We start from the raw sequence: 23418 nt of genomic DNA, 5'->3' as shown, positions 1-23418 counted from the left end.
TTTTCAGCTACGCACTTCGTGTACAGATGCAGCGAGGCTGCCACATGTTGCACTGGTTAGAATCATCACTTTTCTATGTACCCGCCGCCGTAACGCAGTGGCTATGGCTTTGCAGAGCTCAGCTAGAGGTCATGGTTTCAATCCCGGTCGCTGTGAACAAATTTGGATGGGGGTGACATGCAAAAAACATTCGTGTACCTAAATTTAGTTCTAAGTTAACTAACCCCAGGAGAGCAAAATTATTCATATTCAGATGGCGCTTGCGGGAAGTAAAAACGAATAATAATTATTGTGCTTAGTTTGAATACATTTGTAGTAAACAATTATTGCAATATTTTGAACAAAAACGTCTACATAAGGCAATAATCCCGACATTTTCTGACATACCGTTTTGACGCCTCCTACACAGGTTCTTTACAGTTTGTTGTTATTTGAATCATCATGAACATGACACAATTTTATGTGGATCATTGCCACTCTGATTTTGGGAGGAGGGTGGTAGGGTCAAGGCGTTGACAGTAGATGTCTTCTGTTCCTCTGCCGTGCCGATATCTTTCTTTTCATATCCCGAACAGAGCTGCTGTACTGCGAGGGCGTTCGTTGCACCCGCCAGTGCGTTCGTGAACATGGCGAGTGGTCGACAGGCTACTGCAAAGGCTCCCGCTGCTTCTGCACCGCTGACCGAGAGTGGCTTCGGAACCTAAGCCGTAGGAGCGTCCCGGAACCATTACCACAATTCGCTCTCACACACTGAAGAACAGAAAGATATGCGATACTGCGATCCACTTCCGAACAGACAATTGTTGTGCATGAACCATTTAAAAAAAGAACACTTGTCCGTTCATTCGTTATTTATGCTTCGTGAAATAGAGGAATACGTAATCAATTAGTTGTACCTGACGCTTTGGAATAGCTGCTAGACATACAACTGCACAACAGGAAGGACTCCTTCGCCTTTATCGTTGTTTCACACATCGTACCATCCGACTTTACTAATATGAATGTGGACAACTGGACGCGAAGGCAACCGCTAGAAGCGCTGACGCTGCAATTTTTCTTGTGCCAAAAGTGAGACACATCGCTTCGCCTCGGCGATTCAATCCAGCAATTCAGGAGGTTTACTTTATTTTGATTTTTCCCAAACGATGGCCCTTGTCATTGAACTTTGCTGATTAACGTACTAGAGAAGTACAATAAAAAGGTGCTCGGGACAGTCTAAATTCATTGCAATATGTTCACGGCAGTACGTGTCCAACAAAGACCGGGACTATTTCATATTTTGGTAGGATTGATTGTTTTGAATCCAGCGACAATGCCTGGCCTACGCAAACGTAAACTGGTCTGCGAATTTCTCGGCAACCCTAAAGGGTTATAGATAAATCTTCCAAGTTTTGTAATGACGAAGTTTACTTGCATGAGCTTTTCAGCGATGAAGACGCAGTTGGGCTACAGTTGGTGATAACTCTTGCAGAAATGAAAACACAAGAATAATTATTGGGCTCTTTTTTATTCTTTTTCATTAGCATTGCATGTGGAGAGAGCTTTGTCTGCTACATAGGAAGTACGTCAAAAATGCTTCACCACGCTTTCTTTCCTTCAGGGTTGAAGTAGTAGTAGTAGCAGTACTAGTAATGATGCTAGCAGCAGTGGTAATTATTGTTGCCGTTGTCTAAGATTTGTGTTTCGAAATAAAAAAAAATTATACATTCGAGATTAGTGCGCAGGTCAAAGAGAAACATACGAGTTCCGCCGAAAGAAAGCATTAGCTTTGAATGAATATTGAGCGAATTAAATACGGGATCAACGCTGGCTCTCATTTTACAACCTTCACTAACCAACACCCTAGTAGACCAAAGAGCTAGGCCAAATTAACAACTCGAAGCGTGCAAACAGTGAATAGGACTATTCAGTTGTGCGTAAAACACCGCACAGGAAGTGCAAAATTGCTGGCGATCTCGTAATCAAAAGTAGTTGAAAGCATGAAATGAAAGGGCAACTGGCAAAGAGATTGGTTGTACTTGATACCAGCCACAATCTTAAGATGGGTGTAGTGCATGTTCACCACGGTCCATCTCACCACACCTCACCGCGCCACGCATTTTTTGTTATTTTTTTACTTACAAAATACTGCAGGCCCAAGCTAGGGCCCATGCAGGAGGGGTAAAAAAATATTTACACAAGCACTGGTAAAACGTCAACCAGAAATCATCATAAATCATGAAGAGAGAGAAAAAAAATAATATATATATAAAGATGACACATAAATGAGCACCTTGTGGGCGTGAAAACAATTATGAACATTGAAACTTTAGGAAAAACAGGCCTTTGCAAGAAAAAACAAGAAAAGCGCTTCACATTATGACGTCAATGCCTCGAATGAGCCACTGTTTTAAAGCATACATAGCGGCAAAGCGTTCCACTCTGTAATCGTTCGTGGAAAAAATGAAAACTTTATTGTGTTAGTACGTGTTCTAAATGGTGTTATCGATTCAGCATGACGATTTCGAGTCGGTTGTGACATCAGAGGTTGGACGTACGGAGCAGGGTTTAATGCGAGATGGTTGTTTTTCAAGTGAAAAAGAAATTTTAATCTCAGAATTTTTCGACGTAGCTTAAGTTCCTGGATATTATTTTGTTGCATTATAAAGGTTGGGGAGTCCGTCATGCGGTATCGAGAAAAGATAAACCGAATGGATTTGCGTTGAATCATTTCTAGAGCATCAATGTTTTTCTTAATGTGTGGGATGCGTATTCGAGGGCCGGTCTAATGATTGAATTATAGGCCAACCGCTTGACGGATGGAGGGGCTTGTCGAAGTTTATATTTGAGGAAGCATAGCTTACGGAAGGCGGATGCGCATATGTTAGATACGTCGTTATTCCAACTGAGATTCTTTGTTATTGTGACGCCAAGGTACTTATATTCGCTGACTTCTTTGAGTGGCTGAGATGATAGCGTGTATGGAAAAGAGAAGTAATTTTTCTTTCTGGTTACATTCATGTACACTGTTTTTTCCGAGTTTAGCATCATACCCCATTGGTTGCACCACTGAAGAACATTATTCATGCAATTATTAAGAAGCACCTGATCGTCTACGCTATCAATTTTCTTAAACATAACGCAATCGTCAGCGAATAGCCTTATTTCGACAGGTTCAGGGATAACATCAACAATGTCATTCATATATGTTAAAAAAAGCAAACGTCCTAAAACACTTCCCTGAGGAACACCTGACGTAATCGGAAGTTTGGATGAGCAGTAATCGTTTTTATTAACGAACTGTGGGCGATTAAACAAGTAAGCGGCAACCCAATCATACAATAAAGTTTGAAAGGCCAATAGTCTTAAGCTTGAAAATGAGTTTAAAGTGAGGAACTAATTCAAAGGCTTTCTTGAACTCCAAAAAATAACATCAATTTGTCCGGATTGATCTAAAATAGATGCGAAAGTATGTACGACTGAGACCAATTGAGTAACAGTGGAAAAACCCTTACTGAAACCATGTTGAAAAGGGGTTAATATATTCCTATTGTTTAGAAAATCAGTGATATAGTTGGCTATGATATGCTCAAGAATTTTGCAACAGGAAGAAGTGAGATGTATGGGACGATAATTTGAGACCAATGATTTATCCCCTGTTTTGAATAGTGGCACGATTCGCGCTGTTTTCCAATCGCCGGGAATGCTACATGAACGCAGGGAAGCACTGAAGATGATTACAAGATAGTTAGCAACCATCTCGGCATATCGACGCAGAAACGCATTTTGGATATTATCAGGGCCTTTTTAGTCTTTAACTCTAGGAGCATAGACACCACGCCTGATAATGATGATGATAATGATAATGATAATGATAATGTCGGAATCATGATCACATGACGGGGTATCGACGCAAGCGGTATTGCAAGCCTTTGGGAAAATGCTCTGAAAGTAAACGTTAAAATGCGAAGCGATTCCTTGTTTATCTGTAACAAGGGTGTCGTCATGCATTATTTAACACCCTCTTTTTTTCGGCACAAGTGGGACCAGAATTTTTCCGGGGCGGTCTAGATAAAGTTTGGCAGCGTATGTAGAAAATAGTTCTGCTTTGCATGGCTTACCGCTTGGTTGAATAGTGTCTGATTCGCTTGGATAACGCTGTGGGAGGCCCCACGTTGTCTTAACCGTTGTAGTTTTCTTTTCTTGTGCAAAATGTCGCACGTTATCCATGGGTTCTTTTTCTTCATTTTTTTCGTTTTATTTAGCACAAACTTATCTATGCAGTAAAAACATAAGTGTTTAAATTTATCCCGAAGCTCTGAAACATCAGACCCACCAAACCTGCTGAGATTAAGATCCAGGTAGTCTAAGATACTTTCTTCTTCAGTACGAAAAAAAGTTTTTAATGGTCAGTGTTTTTATAGGAGAACTATATCGTGCTTTTAGAGGGCATGAGAACTTCACCATGTAGTGATCTGAAAGACTTTGTTCGACTGACACAGAAAAAGTTTCCATACATCGGCTTACAAAAACAAGGTCCAATATTGAGGACGAACTGCCTTGAATACAAGTAGGTTGCCTAACCACTTGCTGCAGGTTCCTACACAAAATTAAGTCTAGTACACTCTGAACATGCACGCTATGCTCATGAGAAGCAAAAGGATTGTTCCAATCAACACCAGGAAGGTTGAAATCGCCACCAATAATTATTTTCTCCTGTGGGAAATTCAACATGTGTTCGTATAGATCATGTAAAAACTGCGGGGGTGCATCGGGAGGACGGCACACTGCGAATAGTAATAAAGAAAAGCCCCAGCATGGCAACTTTAATGAAATACTTTCATGATTCTCGATTTGTCTTAGCAGAGCTGCTAGAATGCTATGTTTAACCAAGACGGCGACGCCGCCCCCTCTTGTATTCCTATCGCGCCTAAAAATTTGGTAGGAAGGTGGAAAGGTGCTGTTGTCATGAATGTCATCACGGAGCCAAGTTTCCGTGATCACGACGACATGAGGGCTGTATCCCAGAATGATGGCTTCAAGCTGATCACTTTTATTCACTACACTGCGCGCGTTTATACTTAACAGACGCAGCTCTTCGGTACATGAAGTTTCCTGTCAATTTTTGCTGGAGGTTCTTTGACGGCTAACCAATTCTACCCTAGAATTGGCGTCATCGTCCCATGCGTATAGCTCATTGTCTATGCGCAGTTTGTCATGCAGAAGAGTCACTTTCTTGCCCTGTTGCTTTTCTAGTTTGGGGCTTTGCCATAACAGCTTGCGTTTCCTTAGCGCGTCCGCCGAATAATCATTCTGAATGGAAATTTTTGTTCCCCTGAGCTTTCGCGCGTTCTTTAGGACTTCCTGTTTTTTGTTGTAATTTTGAAAGAATAGAATCACTGGTCTATTCTTCCCCGCCTTTCTGACGCGATGCATTCTTGCGATGGAGCAACATGTTACATTGAGTCTCTTACAAAAAAGATCTTCAATCACTTTTGCGCGAAGAGCTGTCTCATTTTCACCCCTGTCTTCTTGTATGCCAAAGATAACCAGATTCGAGCGTCTGCTCCTGTCTTCAAAGTCTACTACTTTAGCTTGAAGCAACTTTACTGTCTGTTCTAGGCTGTCAACTCGCAAGACGCGCCTTTTCAAATCGCTGAATCGCTCATTAAGTTCAGAAATCATTTTTCCTATGTCACTCTGCTGATTCCTCAGCGTGGCAATCTCTGTGACTAGCTTGTTCTGCACGTCTAATAGTTGGGCCAATAAAGCTTTCGTGTTAGGACCAGGGTTCACCTCAATGTCCCCACGCAATAAAAGTTCACATGCACAAAGAACTTCGCATGCGATCTCAACACACTGGCGTGGGCACAGCAGGACCAGGAGGCCACGGTAGTCACTTTTGAATGTGCTATAGTGAACACTAACCTGCACAAAGCAGAAGAACGGCTTGTAAGGCCACATTGCGAGGCTCGGTCCGCCGCACCCACTAAAGTCATAGCGATGCAGCATGTCCCTTATCAAGGCATCCAAAGAAGTCACATGGGAGGGAGGCGTAGCTGTGATGTCGACATCATGCAAGCCAAGGACGCAGCTGATACGGTGCATGATGCGTCACTGAATCCATCGGCCACGCCCTGCGTTGAATCCGCTCGGCTGGAAGGTTGGAAGTTGGGTCAATAAAACCTGCACAAAGCAGAAGAACGGCTTTTAAGGCCACATTGCGAGGCTCGGTCCGCCGCACCCACTAACGTCATGGCGATGCAGCATGTCCCTTATGAAGGCATCCAAAGAAGTCACATGGGAGGAGGCGTAGCGGTGATGTCGACATCATGCAGCCAAGAGCGCAGCTGATACGATGCATGATGCGTCGCTGAATCCATCGACCACGCGCTGCGTTGAATCCGCTCGGGCTGGAAGGTTGGAAGTTGGGTCAATAATAATAATAATAATAATAATAATAATAATAATAATAACTTTATTTGCATCCGAAATACACGATGCCGGAGGCCTGCAGAAAAAGCTGTCGCATTGCAGCTTGACAAGGCCGCAGGCCCCCGCACTGGCAACTTCACGTAGCAGTCAGCAAATTATAAAAATATATGCGAGTTACAATCAGCACTCACTGAAATCCATACATACAAAAAGATAAAACTCATTCCATATTCAGACATCGTTATACAAATTATGTTATACAATTTGAAGTTATACAATTAATACAATTACAGTAGCGATACAATTCATACAAGTAATACAATACAATTTGAAGTTATACAATTATGAAGTGCAAACATTCAGCTTTCAAGACTGTTTATCCATGCAAGAACGCCACCAGAGACCAGCGCACACAAAACCTACACAAAGCAGAAGAACGGCTTGTAAGGCCACATTGCGAGGCTCGGTCCGCCACACCCACTCGTACTGTGCACTAGTCCATTTGGGCACTGCCCAGCTAGTAGAAGAAAGCCAGATTAAGGTGGTGCGACAGGCAGTCAAAGACGCCAGGGAGGCAGAGTGCACTGCCCAGCTAGAATAAAATTGCCTCAAGGAGGAGTCACGCAGCATGGCGCCATCTCTTGAGGCGATGCAAAGCCCACGCCGTGGAACTCACGGACCGCTGGCGGTCATAGAGAGCACAGACAACCCTGTATAATTGGGAACATTGGTTGCGCTTACTAGACAATCACATGAAAGAAGACAGGACAGGCGCAAGCTAACAACTGAGGTTTATTCGAGAAAAAAACACTTATATATCACACAATGCCAGCGCAGGCGCTTCAGGGTATCAGCAGCATAATCAGAAAAAACCAATGGCGTGGCTTACCTAAACATACTATCTAAGAAACGTGCCTCCCTATTGTAGAGCATGACCGATGTGTCACTGATGCATGCTTGTCCCTTCTTTTTTATGTAATATGATTCAAGAAGTTCTCGTGCTTTGTCATTATGGCACTTGCGCAGGATCTTAACTTGGTCGAGCAGAGGCCTGCATTTGTGGTCTAAGCAATGCATCGGTAAATGACGTTGCTCCCGGTTAATAATTGATCTTTCGTGCTCTCGGATTCGCACGTTTAAACAACGGCCCGTCTGGCCTATGTAGGTTTGGCCTATGTAGGTCTGGCCTATCTGGCCTATGTATGTATGTGTAGATTCCCCTGACATGCGGCAAAACCTACATAGGCCAGACGGGCCGTTGTTTAAACGTGCGAATCCGAGAGCACGAAAGATCAATTATTAACCGGGAGCAACGTCATTTACCGATGCATTGCTTAGACCACAAATGCAGGCCTCTGCTCGACCAAGTTAAGATCCTGCGCAAGTGCCATAATGACAAAACACGAGAACTTCTTGAATCATATTACCTATAAAAGAAGGGACAAGCATGCATCAGTGACACATCGGTCATGCTCTACAATAGGGAGGCACGTTTCTTAGATAGTATGTTTAGGTAAGCCACGCCATTGGTCTTTTCTGATTATGCTGCTGATACCCTGAAGCGCCTGCGCTGGCATTGTGTGATATATAAGTGTCTTTTTCTCGAATAAACCTCAGTTGTTAGTTTGCGCCTGTCCTGTCTTCTTTCATGTGATTGTCTAGTAAGCGCAACCAATGTTCCCAATTACAATGAACCAACTTGCCCAACAACGCATCCTGCTCAACCCTGTATAAGCACCAGAAGATGACAGTTAACTGTATGGTGCCGTGGATCCGCCTTTTGAACGTAACTATTGGAAATGGTCGGTAAAAGTTCGGAGTACTACAAGTTACAGTTTCAGTTATATTGTGAACAAGCATCAGGAACTGACTGACATGGGCACTGACTAGCTTATGTAATGTGGTCTGTAAGCAAGGCTTGTGTCCAGAGAGTGCATTTTTTTCAGCTTTTGCTGGGTTCCCGGATGATGTCATTTTCTTCTCGCAGCCTGCAGGGATAACCTCATTTCAGTGCCCGGCTCACGGCTCTAGCGCTTGACTCAAGGTCAGTTGAAAGTCGTCGAGAACGGGAGCTATAATAGTACCATGCTTAAAAAAGAAACATGTATCAGCAGGAACCTACAAAGGAAACCACGGCGAGTGTCATCGCCATCATTTTACTCAACTAGCGTCTCCTTGCACGTGCGCCGGGAAGAAAACATGCAGTTATGTCCGTTTTACCATGAAATGCTTAAAATTTTTCTATCACGTGAGACACGTGAGAGAGGCTACAAGCGCTCACCAAAGTGAAGCGAACAGTGCATACATTCATTGAAATCACCCATATACCACACAGAACAACATACGTTTTAATATAAAAACAAGATGAAGAAAGTATCGCAACCATCAATAAAGCATGGCATACACCCCTCGGAAAATCTAGAGGGGGTTAACGCCAAAGGCCGTGGGTTTGACTCCCACCAAAGGTCGAGGGTTCCAATGCCTTACTTAACTGTATATTAATTAAATGTGACTAATTAACTTCACCTTAAATGCAACGGTCGTGGATTCTAGGGACGTAGTTAACTCCTTTTTAAACCTGCTTTATCATGTTCGATAGCGAACATGATAAGCGAACGACCGGTTAGGACTGCGGTTAAATAGCGCGATTAAAACAAGGACACAAGAAAACAAGTACCACAGACAAGCCCTGGCTGCCAAATGGAAGTTTATTTGAAATTCAGCAGCCATTTAAACCTTATTCAGCATAGGCATAAATACACCCAGTCGAAAAAACATCTGCAAATCATCAACATCATAATCGTTCACATTTGCGCTCATAGATAAATGTGCTTACACAACTATCTCCTTCCTTTCCAACTTGATGAGCCTGTGCTATTTCCTTTACCTTTTACATTTTCCTTTCCTTATCAATTTTGTTTTTTTCAAATATAAGATTGCAGTGACACTTCTTACAGTGTCCTGATAATGACTTCCATAGCCATTATTTAGGTTAATGCTGTGCTGACGAGCTGTCTCATTGAAACACTACCCCGTTTGACCTATATAAGTTTATCCACAGCTGCGCGGTATCTGATAGATAACGGTGCGCCTGTATTCAGGGAAACGGGATTTATGATTTGGTGGTGCACAGGGGCCTTTCGCGCTTTTTCAGGTGATTACATACCGAGGACAGCTTACACGGGGCACTGAAAAGCAAATTAATGTTATGGCTATTAGAAACTTTCTTTAGATTGTGTGACAACTTGGGTAAGTATGGCACCACGTGCGCTTGTCTCTTGTCTTTATTCTTTTCTTTTTGGGAAGTTCCGGAACTTCTTTTCTCTTTCTGCAAATGGCTTCGCATACTGAAGTGATCACAGAACTGGGAAAGCCTGCGTTCTGTAATCGCGCTATCTGAGTAAAAAACAAAAAAACTCATGGAGCACGTCATCCTCACACGTCTGAACTAATTACACCCTAAGAAAAAAGAGAGTGAAAAGTGAGTCACGGCAACTTGACTCTCTTTTTTCTTCCGTAGACCCACTTTTGCGCGAGTAGAGTCAGAAAACAAGGGTCAACATTTGCGCATGGGTCGTTTGACTCTCAATAGCACGTGGAGAGTCGTCGTGGAAGATCGCGATTCCTTTGATATTCGATATGAGTCTGGCGAGAGAAAGATTTTAATGCAGGAGAAGAAATACCAGATAACCTGTTCTGTTTTAGGCAGGCCCTCGGGTTCCTGTCCTGGTTGTAATGCGGTGTATCGTTCTTTCATCCTTGTCATGTTTTGCAATTACTTCGAACTCGATATACTGATTTGCCTTGACCATGTTTGTTGATACCTCACACGCTTAAGCGATAAGTAGTTTCCTATGCTAAGGAAGACCTGGATTTGTCACACTGGATTCTGACCATAAGTAAATCTAAAAAAAAGTATTGGCTACTAAAGAGAGCACAGCAACGAGATAACAAGTTCAGTAGGCGCACTCAACAGTGTCGATTGTATGTGTAATTCCGCGATTTTAAATTAAATTTTGAAGATTGAAGTTCCAAAATCAAGATCTTGTTATGAGGCGCACGGTAATGGAAAGCTGCAGATTTATTTTCAGCAGCTTGGGTTATTTAGCGTGTATGGAATGCACGGTATACGCGCGTTCTCGCATTCTGACCCCGTTGGAATGCGACTGCCGCGGTTGTGATTGGACCCGACACCTCGAGCTCAGCAGCGCAACACCAAAGCCACTGGGCTACCGCAGTGCGTTGCGTTCCGCGACCAGAAACAAATATTAGCGTACACAACACTGCTTTGGAACCCGCTAGAAATATAACAACAAAAATATGGCACTTTCACCCCAATGCTGCATGAACCACTGCACGAACTATTGCACGAACCAAGGTTTGTAGTTTCATCGGCTTAATAAACTGCAGTAAACATTCGCTTACTCCTTAATTTAGCAAGCACTGGGTAACGCGCGCACGTGCAAACATCAACAGATCGCACTCAATGACCGCGAACACTCGCTGTCACAGCGTTGGCGTGATGAAGGGCGCGAACAGAGCGGACCGAACGCTTCTGCTGCCTCTTCCTTCAAAGCGTCTCCGAAAAATTGCGCTATCTAAGCACCCCCCCCCCCCCTCGCAGCTTTGCATCCACAGGAAATTATCTCCAAAACAGAGCGAGGGTGGCGCAAGACCGGGCTAGAGCAACGGCCAGAGGAGAAGCGTGCTAAACTTGCGCCTTCCTCCCCCTGATTGCGCGCGTTTTATCACGGGTCCTCCTATAGATACTTGACTTGGGGCGCCCATCCAGCCCGGCCCAGCCTCGAACACTTCTTTAACGCGCACAGCCAACGGCGCTGGATAGGATCTTATTGCACTTGATTTTATACGTAAGCTCACGGTAACACCCACAGATATATTTCGACGGTTGTGTCCATATAACTGATATCGCAAAATTTCGCAATAAACAGAAAATTTTACGACGGACCAACAACGCTGCTTCTTCACGTCGTGATACAGCGGCGAACGATATTTCTGGAAAATATGTTGCTAAATCTCCGCCAAATGACAACGCTCGCATTTGATGACAGCAGAACGCAGTCGCAAGAAATTGTGGAGGAAATACCGGAGTTCTGGCAGCTTCAGGTGCACTAGATTATTCAGTAACGTCAACGGCTTTATTGTTCTACCTTACAACAGAGAAAACTGCACTCGACAGAGATCAAGGGCAGCCGCACCGTTATAGCTAAGCAAATTAAGCACAATTACGCAGCGTCTTCCCACTTCGACTACGCGCCGACCACGATGGCTCCGGCAGCCCAACGATAGATATTTCAAACGTAACCACACTCGGACGAGCAAATTTTGCTTCTGCGAAGTGAATGTATCGAGTATTTCAAGACGCGTGTTAAATTCATGCCTGTTTCATTCGTGAACATTACTTACGTGACGTAAAATTATCACTGAGCAGAACAGTTTTTATTTCAACGCGAGGAAAGAAAACCGAAACCAGCGCAACTGTTTTGCTCAGTTGTGCGGATAAAATTATCCAAAGCCGAAGCCGCCAATAGCACGACGCCATTTTTCAGTTGTGTTGCATCGCGCCCGAGTACGTTGTCGTCGTCGAGTGGTGGTTCTTTATTCTATGGAGTGGTTCTGAAAGCGCTGCGTTAGGGGCAACTGCAACCAGGACCAGGCGTTGCGGGAAGTTACAGTGGGAACTTCTGTCCGTGTTGTGTGATTGCGACGAGGAAGACCGCCGCCAGCAGCGGCGTGTCACCGGTTTCGTCTTTGCCGACATCGAGCAAGTGCAGCTCGCTGGCCCGCCACAAGCGCCCGAAGTGTTGCGTTTTGCACTGCGTTTTCCTTGTGATATGGGAGATAGCAACGCAGAGACGACCAGGTGCATACGAAAGACTACCAGCGGAGAGTGACCTGTGCCATATTTCTCTTAACCTCTCAGGTAAGCATATCGGCTTTCGTTCGGAGTTTACAAACGGCGCGTACTCGGCCTTTCCGGTACGGCTACATTTTGTGCCACGTTTCTCTTGGCAGTTCACAGACGTTTCTTAGGCATGCGTGCGCGTATGTATGCGAAAATACTACTGACAGACGGAAGCCTCAGGAGAGCATCTGAAATTATTGCAAAGCTGTACTGCCAGGAGAAACACCGTTCTGAACGACTCTAGTGACGAGTGGCCTGTTGCATCGAAAAATCAATAGAATATCAAGAACTGCGTAATTTGAAGTGTAGATACAATACTAGCAGCAGTGTGAGTTTCGCTGGCGAAGACAGGTTGTCGACAAAGCAGCTTATGTATTTTGAAGATTTACTAGCGCTTTAGATACATTACTGCGAATAATAAGAACGCTACAACGCTGTATGGCAGTGTCAGGCGATGTGGAAGCACAGATATTTTCGTAGCGGTAAGGCTGCTGCATGCACGAGCGAACTGACACAACGCTTTAAAAGCGCTGAAACAGAACAAATTTAATGTGCATTTGGCTGTAAGTCGGAAACGCATTAGCTCACAATATAAGCCGATGTGTAATATTGTTATTTTTATGTAATCTTTATTTTCACGGTTGTAAATATTTAAAAGCATGAATTTGCTGCAACCTTTATATAGTAAATCCTACTAGGCTTACAAAACCTGGCTGTGTTATGTAGGGACTTTGTGGTATTCCTAATGAATTTTCTATTTCGAGACCGCTGTTTTATGAAAAAGAGGGTCTTTTTATTTGTAGTCTTATGTTAGTGCAGATGTTTGGCAAGCAGACATGAGTTGATTGCAAAGTTGTACCTCCCGGTGAGCTGCATACGAGCCAAAGTTTTACCTGTCTTGGCTATCGTAATGTGCATATAACAATTTTAAGTATATTGACACGTATACTTATCTTTATCGGGCAACCACGTTTCGCAGCCTAACAAACGTAATCGCACAGCGTGGTACGCGCCTGTATGTACCGAAGTTTCTGGAACGTTATCGATGCTTCTATCTGCTGTCTGTTGTCGTTGAACGTTATGTTATCTGATTGCATCACTTGACGCGAATGGTGTAGAACTTTGTGGAAGGCATGCGGGTCCGAACAATTAGTCTGGAACATTCGATGACTGCTCTATAAAAGCCGACGCGCTTGACCCGCTGATCAGATTTTCGACGATCGCCGAGCATGTTCGCCGCCATCGTTGCGCTTTAAGTGTAACCTGTTTTGTGGGCACAGGTTCACCCAATAAAAGCTAGTTTTGTCTTTCACAGTACTGCTACTGTGTTCTTTAACGTCACTACCACGTGACATCTGGTGGAGGTGCTAGTGCGTTCATGTACCGAACGCCCCCGCAAAGTCGCGATCCAAGCCCAAAGCCCGAGGACAAAACTAACATCGCCGAAGACCAGCGTGCTAGCCGCAGACTGCAAAGACTGCCCCCAGAGCACGGACTTCTGCCTGAAACGACAAAGAAGATAGTGATCAAGACAACCCAAATGGCTGCCCCAGTGTCCCCCGTTATCCTACAGCAACCTCGGGACCCACCAACTTTCCATGCAGCAGCAACTGAGGACCCGGAATACTGGCTGGAGACGTACGAGCGAATCGCGACTTTCAACAACTGGGACTCCGACGACAAGTTGCGGCACGTATACTTCGCCCTAGAAGACGCCGCCAGAACGTGGTTCGAGAACAGGGAGTCGACATTGACAACATGGGACCTGTTCCGTACCGGCTTCATGCGCACCTTTACAGGCGTCGTGCGCAAGGAAAGGGCCGAAGCCATGCTGAACGCCCGAGTGCAACTACCGAACGAGAACGTTGCCATCTTCACGGAGGAAATGAAGCGTCTCTTCCGCCACGCCGACCCGGATATGCCCGAGGAGAAGAAAGTCCGCCTTCTCATGCGTGGTGTGAAGGAAGAACTTTTCGGCGCAATGGTACGAATCCCACCGAAGACCGTAGAAGAGTTCCTTCGCGAGGCAACCAGCATCGAGAAGACACTCGAGATGCGAAACCGGCGATTCGACCGCCGCACGAACGCGACAAACTACGCCGGACTTCAGTCACTGGCCACCGACGACCTGCGCGAGACTATCCGAGCTGTCGTGCGGGAGGAGCTACAAAAGCTGTTCCCATCATCACAGCCTCAGGTGGCTTCGATTGCCGATGTCGTGCGTGAGGAACTCCAACAACAACTTGGAGTAGCCCCTGAATCGCCGCAGCCCGAGCCGCAAGCAATGACCTACGCCGCCGTCGCACGCCGTCAAGGCCCCCCTCCGCGACCGCGCCAGGGCCTTGTCACGCCGCAGTTTCGTCGTCCGCCGCCGCCGCCACCGCCAGCACGACCACCCGTCGCCCAGCGCACCTACCCGAGGAAGACAGACGTTTGGCGCGCTCCTGACCACCGCCCGCTCTGCTACCACTGCGGGGAAGCCGGCCATGTGTACCGCCGATACCCATACCGGGAGATGGGACTCCGAAGGTTCGCCGTGAACGCGCCACGACCACAGCTTGGCGAACGACCTCGCGATATCGCCGACTACCTCGCCGCCACTCAGTGGAGCCATCGACGAGCTTCCCGTTCACCGTCACCAGGCCGCTACCTGTCGCCGCAGCGCCGACCATACACTGGCCCAGCCCGCGGCCGGTCCGTCAGCCCATATCCGGAAAACTAAAAGCAGCAACCGATGGAGGTGCGGTTGCTGTTCGTCGAACTGACGAAGATCCTCCGCCGCCGACGAAGACGACGAAGCAACCATCTCGACGACCTAATGACGACACGCCGCCGTCCCGACGAAGTCAGGAAGCCAAGACTACACCGACGAAAGACGACTTGACGACGCGACGTACAAGCTTCAGTTTAACACGACGCAGCCGTGATCCGACGCCAAGACCCAACTGCAACGCCAGACAAAGAACCACCGACCTCGAAGTGCTTCTCGACGGACACGCGGTTACCGCCTTAGTGGACACAGGGGCTGATTACTCCGTCATGAGTGGACACATCGCCGCCCAGCTGAAGAAGGTTAAGACTGCATGGGAAGGCCCTCAAATTCGCACCGCAGGAGGACACCTCATCACGCCGACTGGAATCTGCACGGCAAGAATAACCATTCATGACCGAACTTACCCTGCCACTTTCGTTATCCTCCAACAGTGTTCACGAGACGTCATTCTCGGTATGGACTTCCTGAACCAACACGGCGCAATCATCGACCTGAAGTCACAGTCAATAACGCTGTCGGAAGATAAAGCGATACCGCCGGAGAGCCCTCGTAGTCACCATGCCTTGAGTGTGCTCGAAGATCAAGTGAGCATCCCGCCTCACTCCAGCATTGTTATTTTGGTCGGCACCGAAACACCCGCTGACGTAGAAGGCGTCATCGAAGGCGACCAACGTCTTCTGCTCGACCGTGAAATTTGCGTCGCAAGAGGGATCGCTCGACTGCTCGGAGGAAACACGAAAGTGTTGCTGACAAACTTCAGCAAGGAGTTCAAGCACATCAACAAGGGCACGACCATCGCATACATCGAGGAAATTGTGGAAACCAGCGATGCCTTTGTCCTCTCGGATTCTGTCGCATCTACCCCGACGACTGTAGTTCCCGAGCCAGACTTCGACATAAGTCCAAGTCTCCCCGTGATTAAGCAGCAACAGCTCAGAAGTCTGCTTCGACGATACAAAAGCTGCTTTTCGACGTCATCGAGGATTCGACAAACACCAGTCGCAAAGCATCGCATAATAACCGAAGAATGCGCTCGACCACTATGCCAGAGCCCTTACCGAGTTTCGACGCGGAAACGTGAAGCTATAAGAGAACAAGTCGACGAAATGCTGCGCGACGACATCATCCAGCCGTCGAAAAGCCCGTGGGCATCCCCTGATGTCCTGGTAAAGAAAAAGGACGGAAGCCTACGTTTCTGTGTCGATTATCGTCGACTGAACAAGATCACGAAGAAGGATGTATACGCCCTCCCACGGATAGACGACGCATTGGATCGGCTCTGCAACGCTAAATACTTCTCGTCGATGGACCTCAAGTCTGGCTACTGGCAAATAGAAGTCGACGAAAGAGATCGCGAAAAGACCACCTTCATCACCCCAGACGGCCTCTACGAGTTCAAGGTTATGCCATTTGGACTGTGCTCGGCGCCTGCAACGTTCCAGCGCGTCATGGACACGGTTTTAGCAGGATTCAAGTGGCAGACCTGTCTCGTTTACTTGGATGACGTCGTTGTCTTCGCCGAAAATTTCAACGATCACCTTAGGCGGCTTGCAACAGTACTCGAGGCCATCAAGTCATCAAGGCTCACTCTGAAGCCAGAAAGTGCCGCTTCGCCTACGATGAGCTTCTCTTCCTAGGCCACGTCATCAGCAAGTCTGGAGTCCGCCCCGACCCGCAGAAGACAGCTGCTATCGCAAAGTTCCCGCAGCCCACCGACAAGAAGGCAGTGCGTAGATTTCTTGGCATGTGTGCTTACTACAGGCGATTTGTCAAGGACTTTTCACGCATCGCTGAGCCGCTGACACAGCTAACTAAATGTGACATTGAGTTCAAGTGGGAAACGCCGCAGGCCGACGCATTTGAAGAACTCAAACGACGCATGCAGACTCCGCCCGTACTTGCGCACTTCGACGAGCACGCCGATACCGAAATTCACACTGACGCCAGTAGCCTAGGCCTCGGTGTCGTCCTAGTCCAGAGAAAAGATGGACATGAACACGTGATAGCTTACGCTAGCCGGTCGTTGTCAAAAGCGGAAGGCAATTATTCCACAACGGAAAAGGAATGCCTCGCCATCGTTTGGGCTACAGCGAAATTTCGCCCCTACCTATATGGCAGGCCATTCAGAGTGGTCAGCGACCATCACGCGTTGTGTTGGCTAGCTAACTTAAAGGACCCTTCAGGACGGCTGGCACGGTGGAGCCTCAGACTACAAGAATACGACATTACTGTAACATACAAGTCCGGACGAAAACACTCAGATGCCGATTGCCTATCACGCGCCCCCATTGACCCGCCGCCGCCAGATAACGAGGATGACGACGCCTTCCTTGGAATAATAAGCGCGGAAGACTTCGCTGATCAACAACGAGGGGACCCGGAGCTAAAAGCCCTTGTCGAGTATTTGGAAGGGCACACCGACGTTGTCCCTAGGGCATTTAAGCGTGGACTATCTTCGTTCACGCTTCAAAACAACCTACTCGTGAAGAAAAACTTTTCACCAGTCCGCGCCAACTACCTACTTGTTGTTCCGTCGGCGCTGCGTCCAGAAGTACTGCACGCCTTACACGACGATCCAACCGCTGGGCACCTCGGATACTCCCGGACGCTGTCGAGAATACAGGAGAGGTAATACTGGCCGCGTCTGACCGCCTACGTCGCCCGCTACGTTAAGACATGCCGAGACTGTCAACGACGCAAGACACCACCGACAAGGCCAGCAGGGTTACTACAACCGATCGAACCTCCTCGTCGACCATTCGAGCAGATTGGGATGGATTTGTTGGGGCCGTTTCCGACGTCAACATCCGGGAATAAGTGGATCGTCGTGGCGACGGACTATCTCACCCGCTTCGCTGAAACAAAAGCTCTACCGAAAGGCAGCGCAGCCGAAGTGGCGAAATTTTTCGTTGAGAACATCCTGCTGCGACATGGCGCCCCAAAAGTCCTCATCACCGACAGAGGAACGGCTTTTACAGCAGAGCTCACCCAAGCCATTCTGCAATATAGCCAGACAAGCCACAGGAGGACAACTGCCTACCATCCGCAAACGAATGGTCTCACGGAGCGCCTGAATAAGACCCTCGCCGACATGCTAGCGATGTACGTCGACGTTGAGCACAAGACGTGGGACGCGGTCCTGCCGTATGTAACCTTCGCTTACAACACGGCGGTGCAAGAAACAACACAGATCACGCCGTTTAAGCTGGTTTACGGCAGGAACCCGACGACGACGCTCGACGCCATGCTGCCCCACGTCATTGACGAAGAGAATGTTGACGTCGCTACCTATCTCCAGCGCGCCGAAGAAGCCCGACAGCTCGCCCGCCTGCTGATCAAGGACCAACAGAGGACCGACAGCCGATACTACAACCTCCGACGACGCTTCGTCGAGTACCAGCCCGGCGACCGTGTTTGGGTATGGACCCCGATACGCCGACGAGGACTCAGTGAGAAACTACTCCGACGCTATTTCGGACCCTACAAGGTCATCCGACGCATTGGCGCTCTGGACTATGAGGTCGTGCCAGACGGCATTTCGCATTCACAGCGGCGCCGCGCACGATCTGAAGTGGTCCACGTGGTGCGCCTTAAACCCTTTTACGGACGCTGACAAACTTCGCCATTTTTGTTCTTTTCTTTGCTACGAGTGCTTTTGTTTATTACCTTCGTTTGTTTGCAGCATCGGGTCGATGCTTTTTAAGAGGGGGGTATTGACACGTATACTTATCTTTATCGGGCAACCACGTTTCGCAGCCTAACAAGCGTAATCGCACAGCCTGGTACGCGCCTGTATGTACCGAAGTTTCTGGAACGTTATCGATGCTTCTATCTGCTGTCTGTTGTCGCTGAACGTTATGTTATCTGATTGCATCACTTGACGCGAATGGTGTAGAACTTTGTGGAAGGCATGCGGGTCCGAACGATTAGTCTGGAACATTCGATGACTGCTCTATAAAAGCCGACGCGCTTGACCCGCTGATCAGATTTTCGACGATCGCCGAGCGTGTTGGCCGCCATCGTTGCGCTTTAAGTGTAACCTGCTTTGTAGGCACAGGTTCGCCCAATAAAAGCTAGTTTTGTATTTCACAGTACTGCTACTGTGTTCTTTAACGTCACTACCACGTGACAATATACAGCTGTAGTTGGCTTAGTCGCTGCCGCGTATTTTTGTAGGAAGACAGAGACTAGAAATGATGAAGAGCCGTAGAACAAGGAGCATCGCTGCAGCGAATGTTTCGACAGAAAGAAGGAGATAGGTTTTCTTGTCAAAGCATTGGCTCCAGTAATATGCATTGTTCTAACACTATTTACGATTAAAATACAGCATTATTGCTCTTGCGTAAGTATTATGCATTATGGAATAAAAATTAGCAAGGAGAAATGTCAGGAATGTGAAATTTCTTGTGTATTTTAATGCTACAGTGAAAGCCAGAAAAAACAAGATGTAGAGAACCACATTGTTATTGCTTCATTCAGAGCCAGCTTCATTCAGAGCTTGCACTTTGTTGCATTAACGAGCGCTGGAATTCATTACTTGAATTAGCTTAGTGATTTACTTATGTTTAGAGATGTTGAACTTGTTTTAATGCAGCTTAACCTAGTGCGTGTAAAAAATATACAATGACATTTTAAGAGGTTGACTGCAGTTGACTAGCAGATCACTTGATGGTATTAGCTAAGGTTTCCACTGAGCTTCCATGCACAAATCGGATGCACATTCTTTTTTTTTATGCGAAGCGTATTACTAGGGCTCAACCCAGCTCCTCAGGCGCGGCGGTGTCGCCTTCAAGGCTGACCACGTGACACCGTGACGTCACGACAGAGGAGAAACGGGGCTCCAACTCGCGCCGTCGCTCGCGGCGTCGCAGCTGTATATAAGCAGCTGCGCTTGCCTCTGCTAGACACTCACGAGGTGAGATGCCTCCTGGAGACAGAGCTGTTTGTTGGAATGAGAAGCGAAGGTTGCGGCGTGCTACAGAGACTGTTTCTAGGTGGCTTTGCTACGGCGCAGCGACTACGCGCCCCGCATCGGACGCGGTGAGCGTCGAGCAACGCAGAGTTCGGCGCGACAACGAAATGTGCGCCTGAGCAAGCGCCGCACGCCTGAGCCGACGCCGACGACACCGGCTTTTCTCCGACACGAGCTCCTTAACGCTGTCGCGTTAAAATAAAGGCTAGTATGCTTCGCATCCTGGGCTTAACCTTAGCTAAGCCACAGCCATTTTTTTTCATTGCTTTGATTTTCATAAACATAAGTATCATTTCTTCTTCGTCGACGTTCTAGTTGTATTGTAGGACCTAACTGTTTACATTTGTTTGTTTTGGTATCCATGTTACACAGACAGCTAAATTTTTCTTGTAAATTGTGACAAGGTAGGACTAAGAGCATTTGTGTAAATTTGCTGCAGGTACACTCTGGCGGCTCCCGCCCCTGCATCCTACCACCACCGTGTCCTGACTACGTCTACTAGGGAGTTGAAGCCTTTGGCGGCTCCTGCCACTGTGTCCTGCCACCACCCTGTCCTGACTACGTCCACTAGGGAGTTGGCAGCCTTCGTGATGATGCCAAGCAGGCTAGAAGCCGACAGAAAGATTAAAGTAAATACATGTAATTTAGTGGCAACTTTTTGAGTGAAGTGGCATGTAGCCACTGAATAAGGAAAGAATTAACTTCAAAGCAGTTTAGACTCCCTGCTAACAGTGCAGGAATGCTCAAGTCCATGTATTTTGTCTTAGCCGCCAAGAGGCTATGTGGATTAGACGAAACGCGATGCAAATTTTGAAAGTAGTAGGAGGCCACTTGCACAATTTTTTTCTTGCTTAACACAAAAACTGCTTTGATAAAGCTTTAGCAATTTAAAAACAATACAGTGTATTTAACATGGTACTGGGCATATATTTACTAGGACTGCCTCAATAGTAAGTATGCCTATAAACTTAAACCAAAACTGACTTTTTTTGCTAGTTCATCCTCATCTCTGTGCACTGCTGCATAATTTATCTTCCTGAAACCAGCTTTTGCATACAGCACAAGTCGTAAACACGTGGATTACATAAATTTGCAGCTTTTGCTGTAAGCCACTTCTATGAAAATAAAGTTAATAAGCTATTTTGTCCATTTTTATTGACGCATAATAAACTGAGCAGTGGCTAATAAGCAGTTAAATTTTTGGTGTAAGGCCTCTCTTTATTGTCCAGAAAAATTTGGCCCTCTTAATGAAGGAACCAATTTTTCGGCTATGCCTTTTATGAAGCATAGTTTGGTGCTTTAAACAAAATCTCACTTAGTGCTTGCGCCAGTAAAAAACTTCTTAAGTATTTCTTGAAATTAACATTTGTCCTATATTGAAGGGCCTCCAGCTTTTCAAAAAGAAATTTCAAGTGGTCGTGTGCCAGGTTGGGACAGCTCGCATGGAATAGCCTAGTTGGTTGGCTAAAGGGAGATAACTAACCATTACAGACTGGGGAGGGTGCGTTTTTCTCCCACACACCCATCACTTATTAAGCAGCAGGTGGTGGCATGGCGTCTCCTTCAAACAAATACATATCCAAATCCGGTGACTTATAATCATTATTACCCAGACCAATATTCGGCCAATTGTAAATTTTGTCAAGAAAGGGCGGACCTGGATCACATTATCTGGGCCTGCCCTCTGGCTCCCCGACAGGGCCAAAAAATTCAGGATCGGAAGCAGTGGGAGACCGTGTTGCTGAGCTCGGCCCCCGAAGACCAACTTTTGGCTGTCCAGCAGGCCGAGGATGCCGCTAGAGCTCAAGGGCTTCTGGCCGACATCTAGGCGGGGTTGGCCCCCCCCCCACCAATCTGCCGGCTATATAAATAAAAGTTATTTCTCTCTCTCTCTTTCTTGACTGCGCTCATGCTAACACGACTTACTAAGTGCTGCCTTAATGCACCTGGTTGCTATGCCTCTCTTAATCAATTTAGAGTCTGCGCTGTCGTAGCGCACACTCTAAATTCTCTTCTTCACCTCTCTTCTGTCCCAATAAATTTGCTGCATGCGGGAGTTTTTTTGTACCTTTAGCAAACGCCAAGGCCAAGTCATCGAATTGGACAAAAAGGTTGGCCTGCAGCTGCCTGAGCAGCTACACTACGCAGTATAACGTCACAATGCCTAGTCCTCGCAGAGGTTTTGGAAGCACAAATGATTCAGACATCCCCTTCCCGGTGATTAGGCCAGAGCGTGAACTTCATCCGGTCGTCGTAGGGAGTGAAGGAAATGGCACCGCCGGCAAACAAGAGCTACTTCCCTGATCCGGTAAACAAAGCTCCCTCGTGTCGGCGACAACTTCCCATGGTAACAACCCTCCAGGAAACCTCAGCGCTTCGTGTGGGGCCGGGAGATTGCTAGGACCTCATAGGCAGAATAATCTGTCACCTTCCGATTCGCTCTTCACGCTAATGTGCTCGCGAAAGCGACATGTTTCGGGGACGCGTCTTCTTCTTGTGTTTTTTCACGCTCGAGCTTTTTTATAGGTTTCTGGAAGCGCTAAACATCACCGATTCACGCGGCACGAAGAAAGCTGTGCAGGAATTTCAGGACTATCTCTTATACAGGGAAGCTCTAGAGCTTCTTGCGTTCCATGTTCAGTCACCCATAGATATTATCAAGAAAAGTGCATCGTCAGTTGTAATTGCTCTTCGTCTCATTAAATGATTAGAATACGGCATTAAAGCGAATCCAGAACACACAGTTTCACATGCTTATCACTTCCAAATGAGGCGTGTGGGTACTTGTACCTGATGCTAGGTCGTCCTTAGATCTTGTGAAATTTGTAGTGGATATTATTAGCCATCCAGGATAAACACCCCCTACGAAAAATAACATAGTCTATACCACTTAGAATTCATTACATCCTGTGAAAGATCACATCAAAATGGTGACAAATAATTTATTTTTACATTGCCGCTTTCTTGCAGAATTTTTAAGACAGCGTAAGGAAACAACTTATTCTAGTGAGTAAGAATCGCTTACCTTTTGTCTAGAAATACTTTCATCTTCATCCATAATATTGTTGCAGGAAGAAAGCTGGCCCACGAGTGTAAAATAATGTATATTTGCAGCTGAGGTATATGGCGTTCAGGCAACTGCCAAACTTCGTCTTCCTCTAGTCTAATTCAACTTCTTCCTTCCCTTCACCGAAACATCACCCTCCCGGTGGAGTAGCTCCTTCCCGGTGCAAGTTACAGAGCCTCACTTAATGGGGGGACATAGGGCTTGAGCCTGACGACATGAACAAAATCGCTGGTGACGTTGGGAGGCACTGAAGGCTGACCGACTGG

The 23418-nt window shown here is 46.7% G+C and overlaps 1 long non-coding RNA gene across 1 annotated transcript in view; it reads left to right on the top strand.

Moving 5' to 3' along the window:
* LOC135913210 (uncharacterized) overlaps positions 1–1220 on the top strand; it is a 67567-nt gene extending 66347 nt beyond the window's left edge. The window contains exon 3 of the long non-coding RNA XR_010567902.1: positions 576–1220. This is a non-coding gene — a long non-coding RNA (uncharacterized lncRNA). The remainder of the gene's footprint in view (positions 1–575) is intronic.
* The last annotated feature ends 22198 nt before the right edge of the window (positions 1221–23418 follow it).

The sequence above is a fragment of the Dermacentor albipictus genome, chromosome 2 (genome assembly GCF_038994185.2).
Source record: "Dermacentor albipictus isolate Rhodes 1998 colony chromosome 2, USDA_Dalb.pri_finalv2, whole genome shotgun sequence".
NCBI classification, from domain to species: domain Eukaryota; kingdom Metazoa; phylum Arthropoda; class Arachnida; order Ixodida; family Ixodidae; genus Dermacentor; species Dermacentor albipictus.
Note: the sequence above shows the minus strand (reverse complement) of the source record. Positions and strands in the feature narration are given on the sequence as shown.